The sequence below is a fragment of the Oncorhynchus gorbuscha genome, unplaced genomic scaffold (genome assembly GCF_021184085.1).
Source record: "Oncorhynchus gorbuscha isolate QuinsamMale2020 ecotype Even-year unplaced genomic scaffold, OgorEven_v1.0 Un_scaffold_1270, whole genome shotgun sequence".
NCBI lineage: Eukaryota > Metazoa > Chordata > Actinopteri > Salmoniformes > Salmonidae > Oncorhynchus > Oncorhynchus gorbuscha.
In genome coordinates this window covers 1-19051 of record NW_025746095.1, presented here as the reverse complement: position 1 = coordinate 19051, position 19051 = coordinate 1, and the positions used below count along the sequence as shown (strand labels likewise).

Here is a 19051-nt window from a genome sequence, read left to right as displayed (position 1 = left end):
AAATACAGATATGGACGCGCTGACGTCCTACCCAGAATGCACCGCTCTTCACAGCCAATCCAAAAATGGTAAAAAGATTCGTCAAGCTATTTAACTTTAAAGGGCCAATCGGTAGTTGAAACAATACTGTTTGGGTAAAAATCTGAGGGATGAGCCTGGAGAAATGTTACCACTTAAATGCATTTACAGAGCTATGGATGCAAGGACTGACCATCCATGATATCCAAGTTAAAGTTGTAACCATGGTTTGAGGCTATACAATGCAGAGGAGGCTGGTGGGAGGAGCGGGCTCATTGTAATGGATGGAATGGAGTTAATGGAACGGCGTAAAACATGTGGTTTCCATGTGTTTGATACCGTTCCAGTATTCCATTCCAGCCATTACAATGAGTCCATCATCCTATAGCTCCTTCCACCAGCCTTCACTGATACAGTGTTTGTTTACATTAACCTCGTTTACAACCAATGGAATAATACAAGCTAATATTTTGGGTTCTGATGAGGTATGACTAATGACATTGTGTACGATAGTTGTATCAATGGGTATATACCATTAATTTATAAGTGCAAAATGGATGTAGCAACTGCAGATCCCATTGATCAGATTCAGAAATTGTATGGACAGGCTGAGTCCACTGTAATGCATTTTCATATTGTAACTTTTGCCATAAGGGTATGTGTTAAATACACTACAATAAAACAAAACAGTTGTTGTGACTGAAGGAGAAACAGCTCAGCTGAAGAGAGAGGGCAGGTCTGGTGTGATCAACTGGGTTTGTCATCAAACCCACCACAAGACTGTCTTAGCCCACTGAGCTAAAGCCTATGCATTAGCTTGCCGAACAAGTCTTCAGGTCTCATGCAAGGTTACTCACACAAGTGAGATTGACTGCAAACGGATTTGAACCCATCTGCGCTATACAAGTCTGGTATTCTATTCTAAAAGCCTAGGTGGTATTTAATAATGCAAATCTTTAAGTCTTGCAGCCATTAGCTGTTGAAATTTGAGGTATGGGGATCCTTACTGACTTTTAAAAAACGAATGTTCAGAATGTGCACTATCCCCAAATTCATTACAACAGCTGAGAATTTCATATCTCGATAGACTACTATTTCTACAGCGTGATTAAAGTCCCTCCTCCCGGGTCGCCAGTAGCTTCCACCATAGACAATTGGCACATAACTAATGCCGTGGAGAAAGAGAGAGGTGAATTTAAGTCAGCCTGGTTAATTGGAAATGGTACATTGCTAATATTTTGTGGTATCCAGGCTCAGCAAGGGAAGATTCTGGAAATGGAAAAGCTTAATGGGAAGAAGATTAAAAGCCATGTCCCTGATGATTACTCTAGGTTGAGGGGAGTCATCACTTGGGTCCCAATATATATGTCCACAGCACATGAGATTAGTGCCACCTTAATTGGGGAGGACAGGCTCATGGTAATGGCTGGAGCAGAATAAGTGGAATTTATCAAATACTTCAAACACATTATTTCCACGTGTTTGATGCCATTCCATTCGCTCCGTTCCAACCATTATTATGAGCCGTCCTCCCTTCAGCAGCCTCCACTGGTCCAGATGTGAAGGGAAGCAGAGTGATTAAGGATGGTGTTCTTGGGGTTGTACTCATCCTTCTTCCTCCAAACACAGCAAGTGTAGTTCATACCAAAAAGCCCTATTTTTGTCTCATCAGACCACACGACCTTCTCTGGATCATCCAGATGGTCATTGGCAAACTTCCGACAGGCCTGGACATGCGCTGGCTTGAGCAGGGGGACCTTGCGTGCGCCGCAGGATTTTAATCCATGACGGCGTAGTGTGTTACTAATGGTTTTCTTTGAGACTGTGGTCCCAGCTCTCTTCAGGTCATTGACCAGGTCCTGCTGTGTAGTTTTGGGCTGATCCCTCACCTTCCTCATGATCATTGATGCCCAATGAGGTGAGATCTTGCATGGAGCCCCAGACGGAGGGTGATTGACCGTCATCTTGAACTTCTTCCATTTTCTAATAAATTGTGCCAACAGTTGTTGCCTTCTCACCAAGCTGCTTGCTTATTGTCCTGTAGCCCATCCAAGCCTTGAGCAGGTCTACAATTTTATCCCCGATGTCATTACACAGCCCTCTGGTCTTGGCCAATGTGGAGAGGTTGGAGTCTGTTTGAGTGTGTAGACAGGTGTCTTTTATACAGGTAACGAGTTCAAACAGGTGCAGTTAATACAGGTAATGAGTAGAGAACAGGAGGGCTTCTTAAAGAAAAACTAACAGGTCTGTGAGAGCTGAAATCTTACTGGTTGGTAGGTGATCAAATACTTATGTCATGCAATAAAATGCAAATTAATTACAAATCATACAATGTGATTTTCTGGATGTTTGTTTTAGATTCCGTCTCTCACAGTTGAAGTGTACCTATGATAAAAATGACATACAAAGCATGTAGAGGTAAGTAGGAAAACCTGCAAAATCAGCAGTGTATCAAATACTTGTTCTCCCCACTGTATATATATATATCCTGTCACCTTACACACACACACACACACACAAATATGGTATTGGAACTGACCTTTTAAATATTTCCTGTATATTTCTTGTTCTTTTATATTTTGTTTCTAGTAATACATTGATTATTGCATTCTGGGGGTTTGAGTTTGTAAGAAAGGCATTTCACTGTGCATGTGAGGTTAGGAGCTAGACAGTAGCAAGTTAATGTGTTCGGGGGAAGAACAGCAATTCATCCAGACCAGTAATGCAATCGACATGCCTCTGAAATAGTACCACCTAACAGCTTCAGAATTGTCACTCTCTAACCTCTGCTTGCCCTCTCTCCCCCAGCCACTAAAACACTTAACCGCGGTATTGCTGAGTTCATTGTGATGGCTGCAGACGCAGAGCCCCTGGAGATCATCCTCCACCTGCCACTGCTCTGCGAGGACAAGAACGTGCCCTATGTGTTTGTGCGCTCCAAGCAGGCCCTGTGGGGTCTCACGCCCAGTCATTGCCACTTCAGTCACCATCAAGGAGGGCTCGCAGCTCAAGCCCCAGATCCAGTCTACCCAGATGGGCATTGAGAGACTGCTGGTGTGAGCAGAGAGCTCAGGATGGGGGTTGTAGGGTTAATGGGACACCACCTGCTTTGGTCATATTCAGATTTTTGTAAATGGGACGGACTATGATTTAATGTTGTCCTGCTTTGTTTCATGTCCTGTCAGACTTATGTACAGAAGATTCTATTTTGTAGGGCTGTGTCCATTTTGAAATGTTGGGACAGAATAGGTATATCTGAAGCGTTGGAACAAAAATGGCTTAACTTGTTTTTAATATTACTATGTTGTAAATGTGGTAATTCTATATAGAGTATATGGGACGTCAAACGAAGCATAGTAGAATCATAGCAACAACACTTAGCTTTCCTTATGTTGACCTTTTTCCTTCATTTGGTGCAGTTAAAGGTGGACATGTTCATTTCAGTATTTGTAGTGTTTCATTTGGGAAACATTCCTACATTGGTTTTAAATTATAATTTGTTTATCACCTACACAGTGACTTGCCCAATGTAATTAATGTATAATTATGGAAGACCCTGTTCAAGTTTCAGCATTGTAATCAAAGGAACCTCTAAGGGCAGATGGCTACATGTATGTCACTGGAAACCTGGGTAAAAGCCATGTGGTAAAATGGGTTTAGATCCTGGCATCTGTAGGGGGACAAGATTAGGTAGAGATCCTGGCATCTATAGGGGGACAAGATTAGGTTGAGATCCTGGCATCTATAGGGGGACAAGATTAGGTTGAGATCCTGGCATCTATAGGGGGACAAGATTAGGTTGAGATCCTGGCATCTATAGGGGGACAAGATTCGGTTGAGATCCTGGCATCTATAGGGGGACAAGATTCGGTTGAGATCCTGGCATCTATAGGGGGACAAGATTCGGTTGAGATCCATCTATAGGCAGATCTGGCATCTATAGGGGGACAAGATTTGGTTGAGATCCTGGCATCTATAGGGGGACAAGATTCGGTTGAGATCCTGGCATCTATAGGGGGACAAGATTAGGTTGAGATCCTGGCATCTATAGGGGGACAAGATTAGGTTGAGATCCTGGCATCTATAGGGGGACAAGATTAGGTTGAGATCCTGGCATCTATAGGGGGACAAGATTAGGTTGAGATCCTGGCATCTATAGGGGGACAAGATTAGGTTGAGATGTGTTGAGATCCTGGCATCTATAGGGGGAAAAGATTAGGTTGAGATGTGTTGAGATCCTGGCATCTATACGGGGACAAGATTAGGTTGAGATGTGTTGAGATCCTGGCATCTGTAGTGGGACAAGATTAGGTTGAGATGTGTTGAGATCCTGGCATCTATATGGGCACCAGATTAGGTTGAGATGTGTTGAGATCCTGGCATCTATATGGGCACCAGATTAGGTTGAGATGTGTTGAGATCCTGGCATCTGTAGGGGGACAAGATTAGGTAGAGATCCTGGCATCTATAGGGGGACAAGATAAGGTTTAGATCCTGGCATCTATACGGGGATTAGCATGCCACTCTAGGTTGAGATGCACCGTGAATAGTCAGATTCAGTAGTAACTATATTGGCATCCATGTGCTTTTATTAAATTCACATTTCCACTTTTACAGAATTAAAATGACTACTCAAAAGCAACATTTACTAAGCATACCAATTAGACATATAAACTAAACCATATAACAGGCAGTCAAAAGGCAATTGTGAACATACCTTCCAAATTTGCATGACAAAACACTTAACAGGTTTGGCTTTTGTTCACTAATTAGTCTTAAATACTGGTTCACAATAGATTCTTTGGCCAATAAAGAGCATCTTTTATAAACGGGAAAAATAATGATCTTCCAATTGTAATAAAATGGGCCATCAACTCAAGACATCAAATAAATACTAAACGTCACATACAAATAATGCAAAAATAGACTGTGATGGTTGTGGAGAGAACATCTTGGTGACAGTTTAATGAAACACCCTGACCCCAAACGTTCACGTAACATTAAAAGAGAGGGTTCCATAAGTGTGTGACGAGGGTCATCCATCCTAAATGATACCGTTACCATGGACACAGTGACATGGCAACAGAATGGAACCATGCCATTGAGTAAGAGAACAGGCTTTCATGGTGAAATAAAGACCACTTTTGTCAGGCTTGCCATTGAGGCAGTCACACAACTGTCCTTCTCCATGAGTTAAGCCTTGAGGCGCAGTCACTTGGCAAGGTCAAGACTCACGATGAGACAGAATACCAGCCCTACTAAGGTAGTTAGCTGCCCTCTGGCATTGTCTCTGGCACAGAGTGACTTCTGTACAGCACCTGAACAGCCAGGGTCAGGTTGACTGTTTGGCAGAGATGCATACTCAGAGCTCTCCAAAAGGTGGCAGTCTGGAGCAATATAAATGAATGGTACAAGGACCTCCGTCTGGAGTTCTCCCTCAGTCCACAGAGAACTCGGTCTCCGAGGCAGTGCCGGGCGGCTGCCCCCATGGGCATCCTTCCTCAGCTGCAGAGAGACACAGCTCAGCCAGCTCCGGCTGGTGGGCATCTCCCCCACGATCTCCCAGCTGTCTGTCTCCTCACAGTACCGCTCGATGGTGTCGTGGTACCTGGCGGACAGATGGGACAGGTTGTGTAGGCTCTGGTCAAAAGTAGTGCACTACATATGGAATAAGGTGCCATTTCATCAAAAGTAGTGCTATGAATAGGGTGCCATAGGCAGCCCAGATAATTTTCATATTCTCCTTAAAAATATATTTTATAGGCCTTGCACCTGCCAAATCAGGGTCGTATTCAGGCACCAAACGCGGGAAAACTGACTGAAATAGGGAGAGAATACGTCAACTTGTTCAATAAGAAACGCTTGATTTCATTTTCTGTTGAAAACCATTTTGCTCAGGTGTGGCCTAATAAATACAATCAAGCTGAATATGATTAGAAAAGTCTTACCTGTCCCAGCCCTCCTCTCCACCCAGCACGTAGATCTTACCTGTCCCAGCCCTCCTCTCCACCCAGCACGTAGATCTTACCTGTCCCAGCCCTCCTCTCCACCCAGCACGTAGATCTTACCTGTCCCAGCCCTCCTCTCCACCCAGCACGTAGATCTTACCTGTCCCAGCCCTCCTCTCCACCCAGCACGTAGATCTTACCTGTCCCAGCCCTCCTCTCCACCCAGCACGTAGATCTTGCCGTCCACCACGGCCACACCGGGCCGGTAGCGCCTCTCCCTCATATGGGCACACATGGTCCACTGGTTACTCTTGGGGTCGTAACACTCCACCTTGTCTGTGTTCTCTGTGGACGCATGCCAGCCACCTATGAATGGAATACAGGAGAAAATCCTAATGTATTTTTCCACGGAAAATGTGGAAATATCCCCTGGCTTCAAACTTGGGCCTTTTTTCCTGATCAGGTCACGTGTTCAGGGAAAAGTCACTATGTAATCAAGCATCTTAGAGCATGTGTGCTGATCAAGGATCAGGTCCCCCCCATGTCCATGTAATTGTATTCATTGAAGGCGCAGCAGCGCCTATTCAACCTCAGGAGGCTGAAGAAATTCGGCTTGTCACCATAAGCACTCACAAACTTCTACAGATGCACAATCGAGAGCATCCTGGCGGGCTGTATAACCGCCTGGTACGGCAACTGCTCCGCCCTCAACCGTAAGGCTCTCCAGAGGGTAGTGAGGACTGCACAACGCATCACCGGGGGCAAACTACCTGCCCTCCAGGACACCTACACCACCCGTTGTTACAGGAAGGCCATAAAGATCATCAAGGACATCAACCTCCCGAACCACTGCCTGTTCACCCCGCTATCATCCAGAAGGCGAGGTCAGTACAGGTGCATCAAAGCTGGGACTGAGAGACTGAAAAACAGCTTCTATCTCAAGGCCATCAGACTGTTAAACAGCCACCACTAACATTGAGTGGCTGCTGCCAACACACTGTCATTGACACTGACCCAACTACAGCCATTTTAATAATGGGAATTGATGGGAAATGTAAATATATCACTAGCCACTTTAAACAATGCTACCTTATATAATGTTACTTACCCTACATTATTCATCTCATATGCATATGTATATACTGTACTCTACATCATCGACTGCATCCTTATGTAACATGTATCACTAGCCACTTTAACTATGCCACTTTGTTTACTTTGTCTACACACTCATCTCATATGTATATACTGTACTCGATACCATCTACTGTATGCTGCTCTGTACCATCACTCATTCATATATCCTTATGTACATGTTCCTTATCCCCTTACACTGTGTATAAGACAGTAGTTTTGGAATTGTTAGTTAGATTACTTGTTGGTTATCACTGCATTGTCGGAACTAGAAGCACAAGCATTTCGCTACACTCGCATTTAACATCTGCTAACCATGTGTGTGAGACAAATAAAATTTGATTTTGATTTGATTGTGATCTAAAAGTCAAAACTAATCCCTGATACCTATGACGTAGATTTTCCCCTTCAGGGTGCAGGCAGCAGAGCCGGAGCGAGCGATCTGCATGGGGGCCACCTCAGTCCATACAGACGTTTTAGGGTTGTACACCTGGGCCAGGTCTGTGCCGTCACCATCCTCTAGAACAGCACCACCTAGGAGGCAGGAGGACACTGATAAGTTACTATCTAATATTAAAGATTACCTGTAGACAATTCAAACTACCGCATAAAGCAATTTCAGAAAAATTATATAGACCAAGCTGAACCTATAGAGTTGCTATAGAGTTTATACAGTCATCCCAATTCTGATATTTTTCCCACAAATAGGTCTTTTGACCAATCACATCAGATTTTTTTCAGAGCTGATCTGATTGGTCAAAAGAATATCAGAATTGGGCTGCCTGTGTAAACACAGCCATAGAGTTCTCTGGAAGTGGGTGAGCAATGATCTCTCCTACCTGTGACATAGAGCAGTCCATCCAGTGCCACCACAGCAGGGCTGGTGACGGCCATCTTGACTGACTCCATGAACTGCCAAGTGTTGGTGTGGGGGTTGTAGCACTCTACAGAGTCCAGGCGGGAACGGCCCTCCCAGCCCCCCACTGCAAACACATAGCCATCCAGCATCACCAAACCTGGAGGGGAGGGAGGGGGACATATTTATGGAAGAGCCGGCAGGCTCAACTTAAAACAGAGAGGAGTTATCCAATGGAAGTCTGTCAGCATTCACAAAGGATGTACTGTATTGGCTATTGTTTTATTCCATTACAGAAGTCATGGACGGGGACCTAACCTGTTACAAAAAAAGTCACGTCCCCGGCTGTCCTTCTAACCAGTGTTATGACATGTCAGACAGTATGTTAAAATGGATAAATAAATGGCTAGAGTTGACTGATTTTTACCTAGCTCTGAGCGAGCTACGTTCATGGGGGCCATCTCCAGCCAGGAGTCGAAGCAGGGGTCATAGCGCCACATCTCTCTGCTGGCTGAGCCATCAGGGAACTCCCCTCCAGCCAGGTACAGAGTGGAGCCTGGGGGAGAGAACATGGAGATTGGAATAAATTAGAAAATGATACAATTCCTCACAAAATCTGTTTATTTTGTGAGAAACTGACATCGCTCTTTTCTTCATCTCATTCTCAAGCATTAGGTCAAATGTAACAAAGGTCCTATAACAATCTATGACATAGGATCCATCTTATATACAAACTAAACCAAATGGTCCTCACCTGAAACCACCAGGCCATGTTTACTGACAGCGAAGGGCAGGCAGGCCAGACTCTTCCACTGGCTGGTAAGGGGGTCAAAACTCTCCACGCTACGCAGCACCACCTTATCGTCCTCTCCCCCCACCGTCACAATCACCTCAGCTGTCCCTGTCACAGAGGCCAGCAGAGAGGGATGTGACTGGGGAGCCACAGAGACTTGTCCCTTCAGAGAGCTGATCATTGTATTAAAGGCAGAACAATCCTCCAGGCATACCAGGGTTTGCGCTTCAGAAATCTAATTAATTAAAGCACTAGGCGTGTGGAGGAGTTTGGCAAGTGGGAGGTTAAATGTGTGTGTTCAAGTTCTTGTGTTTGTGTGTGTTAGGGTGACAGGGTGTATTTGGAGTGTGTATGTTCATGTATCCATGCGTGTGGTACCTACCTGTGGACCTACGTGGGCGTGCTCGGGGGCAGTAGAACTCTCCTCGTCGGTCCTGTAGCAGCAGGTAGTCCTTGGCCTCAGAGATGAGCCTCTGACAGCGCTGGGACTCCCGGACCACCTCCAGAGACTCAATCACATCGTGGATGTAGTACGGGCTGATCAGGGGCAGGCGGATGTGCTCCAAGACCTGCAGGGAGATGTGGGTTAGAATGACGACACATACACTGAAAACAAACACACCCACTGGATATAGACATGAGCAGACAGACACAGGTAGGCATCTCCATCCAACCTCTAGTGTTATATACACATTAAAACAAAGCCATAGGACCTAACCTTCAATTTTGTTCATTTAATTTAATGGTTAGGTCCTATTCCATTTTATCAGAGCGACCTTGATACCTCCAACTTCCACTTAACATGATAGTATCGCTGACCTCTGACCTATCCAAAATGACACCGACTCACATCTGAGGCTCTAAATTATATTTGTGCCAGGCCAGGGTGACACCTTCCAGGGCCCATGGTTACTACAGGACCATACAATGGGGTTCTAACCCCGATAAGAATATTTTGAAAATAAATACACAACACAGGATGACAGGACTAATGGTCAATAGCAAATTGTAAATATGAGTTAATTTTCAGTTCAACATCTGTTCAGAGTCTGTGGAATGTCACTCCTGAACTCAGAGTAATGGGGGCTACATGTGCCACATTTTCATTGGTCTGTACATTGAGTCGGGAGCACCAGATACTGACTGTTACTTCTGATTTTTCTTCTTATTTGGCCATTGGCCAAGTTGTACTGCAAGGACTTCTGATTGGACAACCCCAGGCTAGGGTCAGGGGTTTATAAATGGCATCCTGTTCTTTTGTTCGCTGGGGAAAAGCTGAGGACAGGGAGACTGAACATTGACTCCCAGCATAACATCTTGATTTGTCCTCTCTGAATAAACCTATTTTTCTCCCCCTGATTTGCTTTGGAGTTTGTGTTATTGAAGAATAACATAAATTGCTAACACTTGGTGTCGTGTTCCTGATGAATTGGTCTGAACATCAATAAGAACTTATCAACTGTGTGTTTATCCAGAAGAAAGAGGCTGAGCGCAACCCACTTTGGGGAGACAACTCTTAATCTCCTGATTGACGACAGAATTGCTGGGTGAGTCTAGACCAAAATCATTTTAAACAAACCCAATCAGGTTCAAATAGTGTATGCAATGAGTGATATGTATCTGTGATGTATAAGTGCTCAAGTCCTTTGTTTTATTAGAGTGTAGTCCTTTCTTTACTCTATTAAAAAGGTTGGAGTCTGTTCTTGTGAAACCTTCTAGCAACTTTTACACGTGGTAAATGTAAGCCTTGTAAGCATTCAAAAACGAGTGAACATAAGCTATGGGTAGCCAGGCCCTACAGAAACTATTTGTTCTAGAAGAGGTTGGGGTCCTCAAAAGGGGTTATATAAAAACACACACACAAACTCAAATGCAAAATAAAAAACGCAAAAAAAGAAACGTCCTCTCACTGTCAACTGCGTTTATTTTCAGCAAACTTAACATGTGTAAATATTTGTATGAACACAAGATTCAACAACTGAGACAAACTCAAGTTCCACAGACATGTAACAGAAATGGAATAATGTGTCCCTGAACAAAGGGGGGGGGTCAAAATTAACAGTCAGTATCTGGTGTGGCCACCAGCTGCATTAAGTACTGCAGTGCATCTCCTCCTCGTGGACTACTCCAGATCCTGTGCAGGTGTTGTTACACGTGATCTGCCACCGCGAGGATGATCAGCTGTCCGTCCTCTCTCCCTGTAGCGCTGTCTTAGGCGTCTCACAGTACGGACATTGCAATTTATTGCCCTGGCCAAATCTGCAATCCTCATGCTTCTTTGCAGCATGCCTAAGCCACGTTCATGCAGATGAGCAGGGACCCTGGGTATCTGTCTTCTGGTGTTTTTCAGAGTCAGTAGAAAGGCCTCTTTAGTGTCCTAAGTTTCCATAACTTTGACCTTAATTGCCTACAGTCTATAAGCTGTTTGTGTCTTAATGACTGTTCCACAGGTGCATGTTCACTAATTGTTTATGGTTCATTGAACAAGCATGGGAAACTGTGTTTAAACCCTTTACAATGAAGATCTGTGAAGAGTTATTTGGATTTTTACTAATTGTCTTTGAAAGACAGGGTCCTGAAAAAGGGACATTTCTTTTTTGCTGCATTTATATTATACAACTTTTGACGTTAATGTAATGTCATTTTTAAGTGAGAAAACCACTGGAAAAAGGTGGAACAGCTCTTTCGGATGTGAACATGACATTTTAAATTCACTGTCTAGAACCATTTCAAAGTAGAGCAGGAGACACAGATGAAAATCAGACGTGACCCCCACCTGTGGCCTATGTTCTCCTAATCTAGCTTTACACTGAGTTGTGCAAGGCAGATCAGATTTCAAGCAACTGGCTGGCACTGCCTGTCTTTGAGTCAACAGATTCTGACAGCAGTGACGAACGATGTCTTAGGCCAACCTGAACACAGGCTGTGAAAAGGGTGTAAAGACAAACTTCCAGAGATCGTGATCACACATAAATCAGCATCTCCAAAACAGTTGGATTAATGGTCAAAAACTTTTAAGCTTCCATGAGACGTGGTTATCAGTTATGCAGGTTCAGAGTGAAACCAACAACATAATCCGTTCAGGAGAAGAGGAACCTGGTGTATGTCATTATTGCGGGATTTCTGATCACTGGCAGCAAGACTGTCAGAAAAGAAAACATGATTTTATGAGAAGTGGCCAGGAGAAGCAGGGTCCGTCTAAGGGAAAATGGAACAAAGACAACAGCCCCAACGACACAATACTCGTGCAGAAATGTAAAAAGCTCTCTCCAGTTCAGCAGCAGAGGTTTCTAGATACTGTGGAGGTAAACTAATAGACCCCCCTCTTACGTCCCATCTCAGCTGGTGTACATATGAAATCGGATGGAATATATGTGAACATGATGGTTAACAACTTTGCAGTAGATTTTTTAGTAGATACAGGTCCTGAAGTTACTGTATTGCCCATATCTTATGCAAAACATATATGTCCTCATTACACAGGAAAGAAGATGGGGGGCAACAGGAGTGGAGGGAAGACTGATATGAAACAAACCAAACCATTATCAATTTCTATTGGTCCAATGAAGATTGATGCAGGGGTGTGGATAGGCTCATTTGAACAACCTATTTTAGGCTTTGATGTTATTATGTAACTTGACTCAACATTGAACATTCCTTAAGAAAAGGTGACGTGGCAAATTAGACAACCCCAGAAATGTATAGTTCAGAACCATGCTATTTGGACTATGAAGAAAAATGACTGTGGAACTGTGGATATGGAATCAGTGTGTTTGACAGGTGATGCCCCACCTTGCACAAAACAATATCCAATTAGCAAGGTAGCTATAGCCACAACTAAAGTAGTGAGTAAAGATCTATGGGACATGTGTATAGTTGAAAAGACACCACAATGTGAATGTGGTGGGGATCATCACCACACCAAGCCTCATGACTGTGGTCAATGTGCCCGTGGTAACTGTCCTTGGTGCTGTAGTGAACCATGCTCTCTCAGATGTGCGATCACACTTGTTAAGACCTCTTTTCTATAACTTTGTGTGAAATCTATTTCTTATGGCAACGGCAAGTACAATATGCCCTTTGTGTTTTATAGAAATGCAAGGTGTTTAATGTGAATTATTTTATGCTTACTGCTAATGTATTTTATTCTGTCTGTTTTTTTATGTTTTCTAAAATGACATTTTAACTATATTTATTTTTTAAATGGTCTAGGGGGGAATATAAGAATATTTTGAAGATAAATACACAATGCCGAGGACGAGTGTACTAGAGTACTAATGGTCAATAGCGATTTGTAAATATTAGTTGGTTTTCAGTTCAACATCTGTTCAGAATCTGTGGAATGTCACTCCTGAACTCAGAGCGACGTGGGCCACGTTTTCATTGGTCTGTACATTGAGTCGGGAGCAGGATACTGGTTATTTGGCCAAGGACTTCTGATAGGTCAACCCCAGGCTAGGGTGGGGGGTTATAAATGGCATCCTGTTCTTTTGTTCGGTGGGGAAAAGCTGAGGACAGGGGAGACTGAACATTGACTCCCAGCATACCATCTTGATTTGTCCTCTCTGAATAAACCTACTTTTCTCTCCCTGATTTGCTTTGGAGTTTGTATTTTAAAAGAATAACAAATTGCTAACACCCCTAACGTTTATGTAAAGCTGAGTGACTGACAGCTGGGGTTTCAGACAGTCAGATCTACTGGGGATTCCAGAGCTTAAAACCCCCCCACACCACAGTCAACAGAGAACTGTAGGGAGGGGCGTAGCACAGAGCTGGACACAATCTGTCGCCTAGATACCGCTCAACACACAGACAATGGGGGACCACTGCATTGACTGTTGTGTTTTCATGCTGACCTTTTCAAAGCTCTGCCTGCGGGTGGCGCTCTTGTCCAGCCACAGCATGGTGGCCTCGAACACAGTCTCCTCCTTGGCTACGTTCAGGTGGTCGCTGGCGATGATCTCCGTCAGCTTGTCTGCACACAGAGAGAGGAACTCCTCCTGGGAGGAGGGGGGGGGGGGGACAGTGTTCAAAAGATTTTGAAATTTAAGCAAAAAATTGCGTTGCTTATTGGAAGAAGTCCAGGTAGTCCCTCCCTGTTTAAGTCTAGTTTCTTCCTTTTGGTGCCTAAGGAACATGATCCTGGGCTGGCATAGACCAGCAAGGGGAACAAAAGACTATGATGTCACTTCCCCTTTCTCACATACATGAAGAATGGGAATGTCTAAACAATGAGACATGAGAAATGTCCCCTCCTTCGTCTGCACTGTTCTGAAGGAACAACACGGGTGAAACCAAATACCTCTCTGGGATCATTGTGTTCAATGCAGCACAGATGAAGGAGAACAGAGGTGAAAAATACATTTGAAACTATTGAGACCAGGTCCCAGGTTTGGACTACACAACCCAGACCTCCCTTCCTATCTCACCTGTTGGCAGACACTGCCGAAGTGCTGGAGGATGTAGTCCATGCTGTGTTTCTCCAGCTCCCTACAGGAGTGGGCCTCAGCGAAGCAGTGGATGCCCACACAGTTCATCTCATCCATCTGGCGCTCCATGAAGCGGCAGCAGGCTTCACGCACTGCCATCACATCCAAGAGGTTGGCCGCAGCCAGCAGGGCCTGGGGGTCACAGGTCAATGACATTTGATTTCAAGACAGTCAACTCAGGAAATTTATTTAGGAAATGGAAAGTGCCATTTACTGTATTTATGACTAGGAATGAAACTGACTTCAACTCTGGGGTAGTATAACTTTAATTTAACAACTGCCATGCTAAACCAGAAGTTGACTACAAAGTGAGACTGGAAGACAACGGTTCTACCTCACCTGCACGTTGGCCTTGGAGATGACCACCTCAGCCGTGTAGGCGTAGCTGACCAGCATGCCAATCATCTGGGACTCCACTCCGTTGATGGCCACCCGCTCCTGTCTGGACTCCATCAGGTCTGTGGAGAACATGGCCTGGGGAGGACAGAGGGGAGGGCAGAGAATTAGGAGAAGAGAGAAACAGACTCCTGCCAATGAAAAAGCGCCAACAGCAAATGACCACATGTAAGTACTTCAGGTCTGCAGTGAGTGACAATATAAAAGATGCACGGTCATCAGTAAACTGTATCCATTCAGTAAATGGAATAGTTGAGAAGCAAGGGCACCGTCAGCTTGCTCATCCCCGTTGCACCACTGTATTGCCCTCTGGGTCTATGTAGTATAGCAGTTAGAATAATCATTTGGGGGGGGTTACCTTGTCGGCTCCGGAAGTCCAACGCTCAAACCTCGAGGCCACCGACTTATATTAACGCACAGTCTGACTGTCCGTATTGAGTTGGTAAGTGTTAGTGTGTCATATGCAAAATTGCCACAGGGGATGAGGGACATGTCCTCTCCACCCAATATTCTTTAAAAATATATATATTTAAATTTTACCCCTTTTCTCCCCAATTTCGTGGTATCCAATTATTCGTAGTTACTATCTTGTCTCATTGCTACAACTCCCGTACGGGCTCGGGAGAGACGAAGGTCGAAAGCCATGAGTCCTCCGAAACCCAACCAAGCTGCACTGCTTCTTAACACAGCGCCATCCAACCCGGAAGCCAGCCGCTCCAATGTGTCGGAGGAAACACCGTGCACCTGGCAACCTTGGTTAGCGCGCACTGTGCCCGGCCCGCCACAGGAGTCGCTGGTGCGCGATGAGACAAGGATATCCCTCCCTAACCCGGACGACGCTAGGCCAATTGTGCGTCGCCCCACAGACCTCCCAGTCGCAGCCAGCTGCGACAGAGCCTGGGAGCGAACCCAGAGTCTTTGGTGGCACAGCTAGCGCTGCAATGCCCTAGACCACTGCGCCACCCAGGAGGCCGGTCCTCCCCAATATTCTGAACAGGTTGATTGTAGAATAACAGGACAAATGCTAAATTCTTTCTCATCCTCATGGCAAAATGTGAATAGCATGAGATGAGCTATAAAACAGCACACTTCTCTCTACCCCATGGCAAATGTGTAGAACTGCAAAAAAAAAAAATGCTTTAAAACTGCAACATTTTCTCTCAGCCTCATGACAAAAGTGTGTAGAATAGCATTTATAAAACTGCTCTGCATTAGTCTGGCCCCGTTCAGACGCACTGAGCCTCCTCCGCTGTCTAGACAGACGCACTATATATTCGCACGCCTCCCGCTTCAGTACCAGTAAGTGAAATATGACTAATTTACAGTTTGAATGAAGACTCTCCCCTAACTCTCTCTTTCCAACAGGCATTCAGCCAGTCCTTAAAGGTGTGTTTTATCTCAACCTCCACCTGTAAACTAGGAAAACTTGATAGTCAATGTATGATCAACTTAGTAGATGACATCCTATGTAAATGTGCATCATCATTATAATAGTACTCAGTCTTCATCTTTTGTGTATTATTAATATTTTAAATACTTTCATTGGTGACTTATCCTTTCACTTATACTGTTTTCAAAGTACCCGTCAAGAGGGCATACATTCATGTCAAACTGTAGAACTGCAGGAACTTTCTTTTTATAGGTAAATATTCACAATTATAATAAATCTCAGTCTTGATCTTTTTGACTTCTTAATATCTGCCTTGAAATACCTTAATTCATGATGGTGCTGACTTATCCTTCCAGTTGTACTGTTTTCAAAAACCCTTCAAGAGAGGCATAATAAAGTAATGTCAAACTGTGCACAATTGCAGGAAATACCTTTTGAAATTTTCCCAAACATTCTGGGGAACAACTCCCAGATCCAACGTCTACTGTTTGTCCCCCCAAATATCTACCCACAATTTAATTTACATATACATTTTAGTAATTTAGTAGACGCTCTAATCCAAAGGGACTTACAGGAGGAATTAGGGATAGGTGCCTTGCTCAAGGGCACATTGGCAGATTTTTCACCTAGTTGGTTCGGTGATTCAAACCAGTGACCTTTCGGTTACTGGCCCCAACGCTCTTAACCTGCTGCCCTTGTAGTATATGGAGAAGTAGTGTATGCATTCTGTGTCTGCTCCTGGACAATGTATGTTTTCTGTACTCTTGTCCCAATGATATCTTCCACACTTTCTGTGGGGATTAATAACGTTGTATTGTACCGTACATCACTGTCCATACCTGGAAGTAGGAGCTAAAGGAAGCCAGTACGATACGGTGACAGGGAACTCCTGCCCCCACAGCACAGTGTCACATCACAGAAGGCATTGTTGAGACGCAGGCTGTTCAGGCCCTCCAGGACCTTGTTGGGGTGCCTGGCCTCAACAAACACATAGTCCTCACTGTCCAGCGAGGCCAGGGGAAAGCCAGAGTCCTCAAGGACAGGAGATGGGGGCAGGAAGAAGGTGGCGGATGTGTCCGAGATGTTCACAGCAATGATTTCGGCCATCATTTCACTTTAGTCAAGCCTGTAGGGGAGGAAGAGGCAGATCGACCGTAGCCTACAGTCTCTTTACCCAGCAGATCTGACCCACTTGCTTACAGCTGCACTAGGGTCAGACAGCATTCCTGTGTAGATTAAGAAACCGTGGGACCTGGCGCAAGATTTGGCTCAGAAAACATACCAGGGATATGTAATCCAGGGATGAGAAATGTGCTGTACTATGAATTCTCCCATTATCCCAACTGTTACACTGACATCATGCTAGTTATGGGTAGTCACAGCAACCATTATGGAATGGCATGGCGCATTGAACAACAAAATGGCTGCTAGGTCTTCTGCTATCTAGCATGAGGACAAAAATGACACTTTTCCAGAAAAACTAGCAGTCGCTCAATCTTCTCAGTTTAACAGTTGGGATAATGGGAAAATTCGAGTACAACGCATTTCTCATCCCCCAGGTCAGCAGAAGACAAAATCAAGCTCTGCACGGCAATGCCATTCGACTCCAAAATGTTGTAATAACATGAATAACAACTCCGTATAGCTCTGCATTGACATGACTGGTTGCGTTATGTCCAGTATAAACACAAACTCCCTTCCTTGACAACAACTATGCTAATTGCAAGAAGTATGAATGCCTCGACTTCTGCAGAGCCGCATCGGAGTAAATGCTGTGTATGACTGAGCATGCAGAGGCTTTAAAATCGACACAGGAATGCTGTCCAACCCTAGAGCAGCTTTAAGCAAGCCGGTCGAATCTGCTGGCTACAGTCTATTTTTCCCCAGTTTGCCTGTCAAGACTATTTTCAGTCCACTGGGGCAACAGTCTCCTCTCATATACTGACCTCTCCATAACAAATACAATAATACAACATTTAAAAAAGAGAAGGTTAGTGAGGGAATTCATAGCAGCATCACAAGTGTCTAGTACAATTTCAAGACCAGATAATTCCATTCCAGTTCACACAACATAATATTGTAGTAATTACATTTCACCCTTATGACAATTACACCATTTTTAACCAAAGCAATAATTTTGAGGACGCAAACTGATTCTTTCGATTGAAATAGTACATTGAAAATGAAATTAGAACACTACATATGCAATGAATGTGATTAAAACACTAACAAGCTAGTTTGTTATTGCCGAAGATTTCTGGAAAGCGCTCAGACTGACTGACACTGCTGACAACTGCTAAGTTAAATGATGATCGACATTTGCCTCCTAAAAATGCCATTTATTGCCCAAAAGCTAAGACTGCAGACCATGCACTTCTACCCTGACATTGTGATATGTTACATTACCTGGATAAACATTGCCGCATCAATAGAACAATCCAAATTTGTCAGGTGTCGACCGAAAAATTGTTAAGAATCGTGACCACCAGACGCCATGTCTTCTTTTCTCTCTGTTTTACTTTCTCAGCAAAGTGAAACAGAGCTCATTATATCGCCCCTGCTGTTTAGGTCCTCGAAGGTCCTTGCTTGGTTACACCCTAAAAGGTTGATCCATCATGTACCGGTTCAAAGTATAATGTAATAAAACACATTGTGTGTCACTGTATTATGTATCTCCTTTGAAGCTGTAAATCCACATATTATCACCAATAGCCATAATACCACTCCAGTGACTCATGGTTACATCAGAGATAGACTTTGTACATGTCAGTGGTGATCCTATGCAATGTATGATATGGTCAGATTTCATATATTGACCAACATCTACATACTGGCACACACACGACTGGTTGTAGTCACAGTTTAGATAAAAAACGACTATTCAGGTGGCCTTACAATAAAATTTAACACGGAAAACAGTTTAGACTTAAGCGATACTTCATCATCATGACCATGACAAGTTGTCCACCAGACACAACCCATGTAGATAACTGGCTTGAACTTGTCTTTCTCCCCTCTCTCTGTGTC

At 44.1% G+C, this 19051-nt stretch overlaps 2 pseudogenes across 1 annotated transcript; one reads left to right on the top strand and one right to left on the bottom strand.

Moving 5' to 3' along the window:
* Positions 1-10: 10 nt before the first annotated feature.
* LOC124022028 lies at positions 11-3364 on the top strand (annotated as a pseudogene).
* A 1223-nt stretch (positions 3365-4587) lies between these two features.
* LOC124022029 lies at positions 4588-17264 on the bottom strand (annotated as a pseudogene). The gene is made up of 11 exons (XR_006836331.1): positions 16864-17264; positions 14578-14712; positions 14179-14370; positions 13606-13749; positions 9132-9318; positions 8711-8857; positions 8384-8512; positions 7940-8116; positions 7488-7634; positions 6167-6332; positions 4588-5626 (listed from the first exon to the last, which is right to left on the bottom strand). The product of XR_006836331.1 is annotated as a kelch-like protein diablo (transcript).
* Between the last annotated feature and the right edge of the window lie 1787 nt (positions 17265-19051).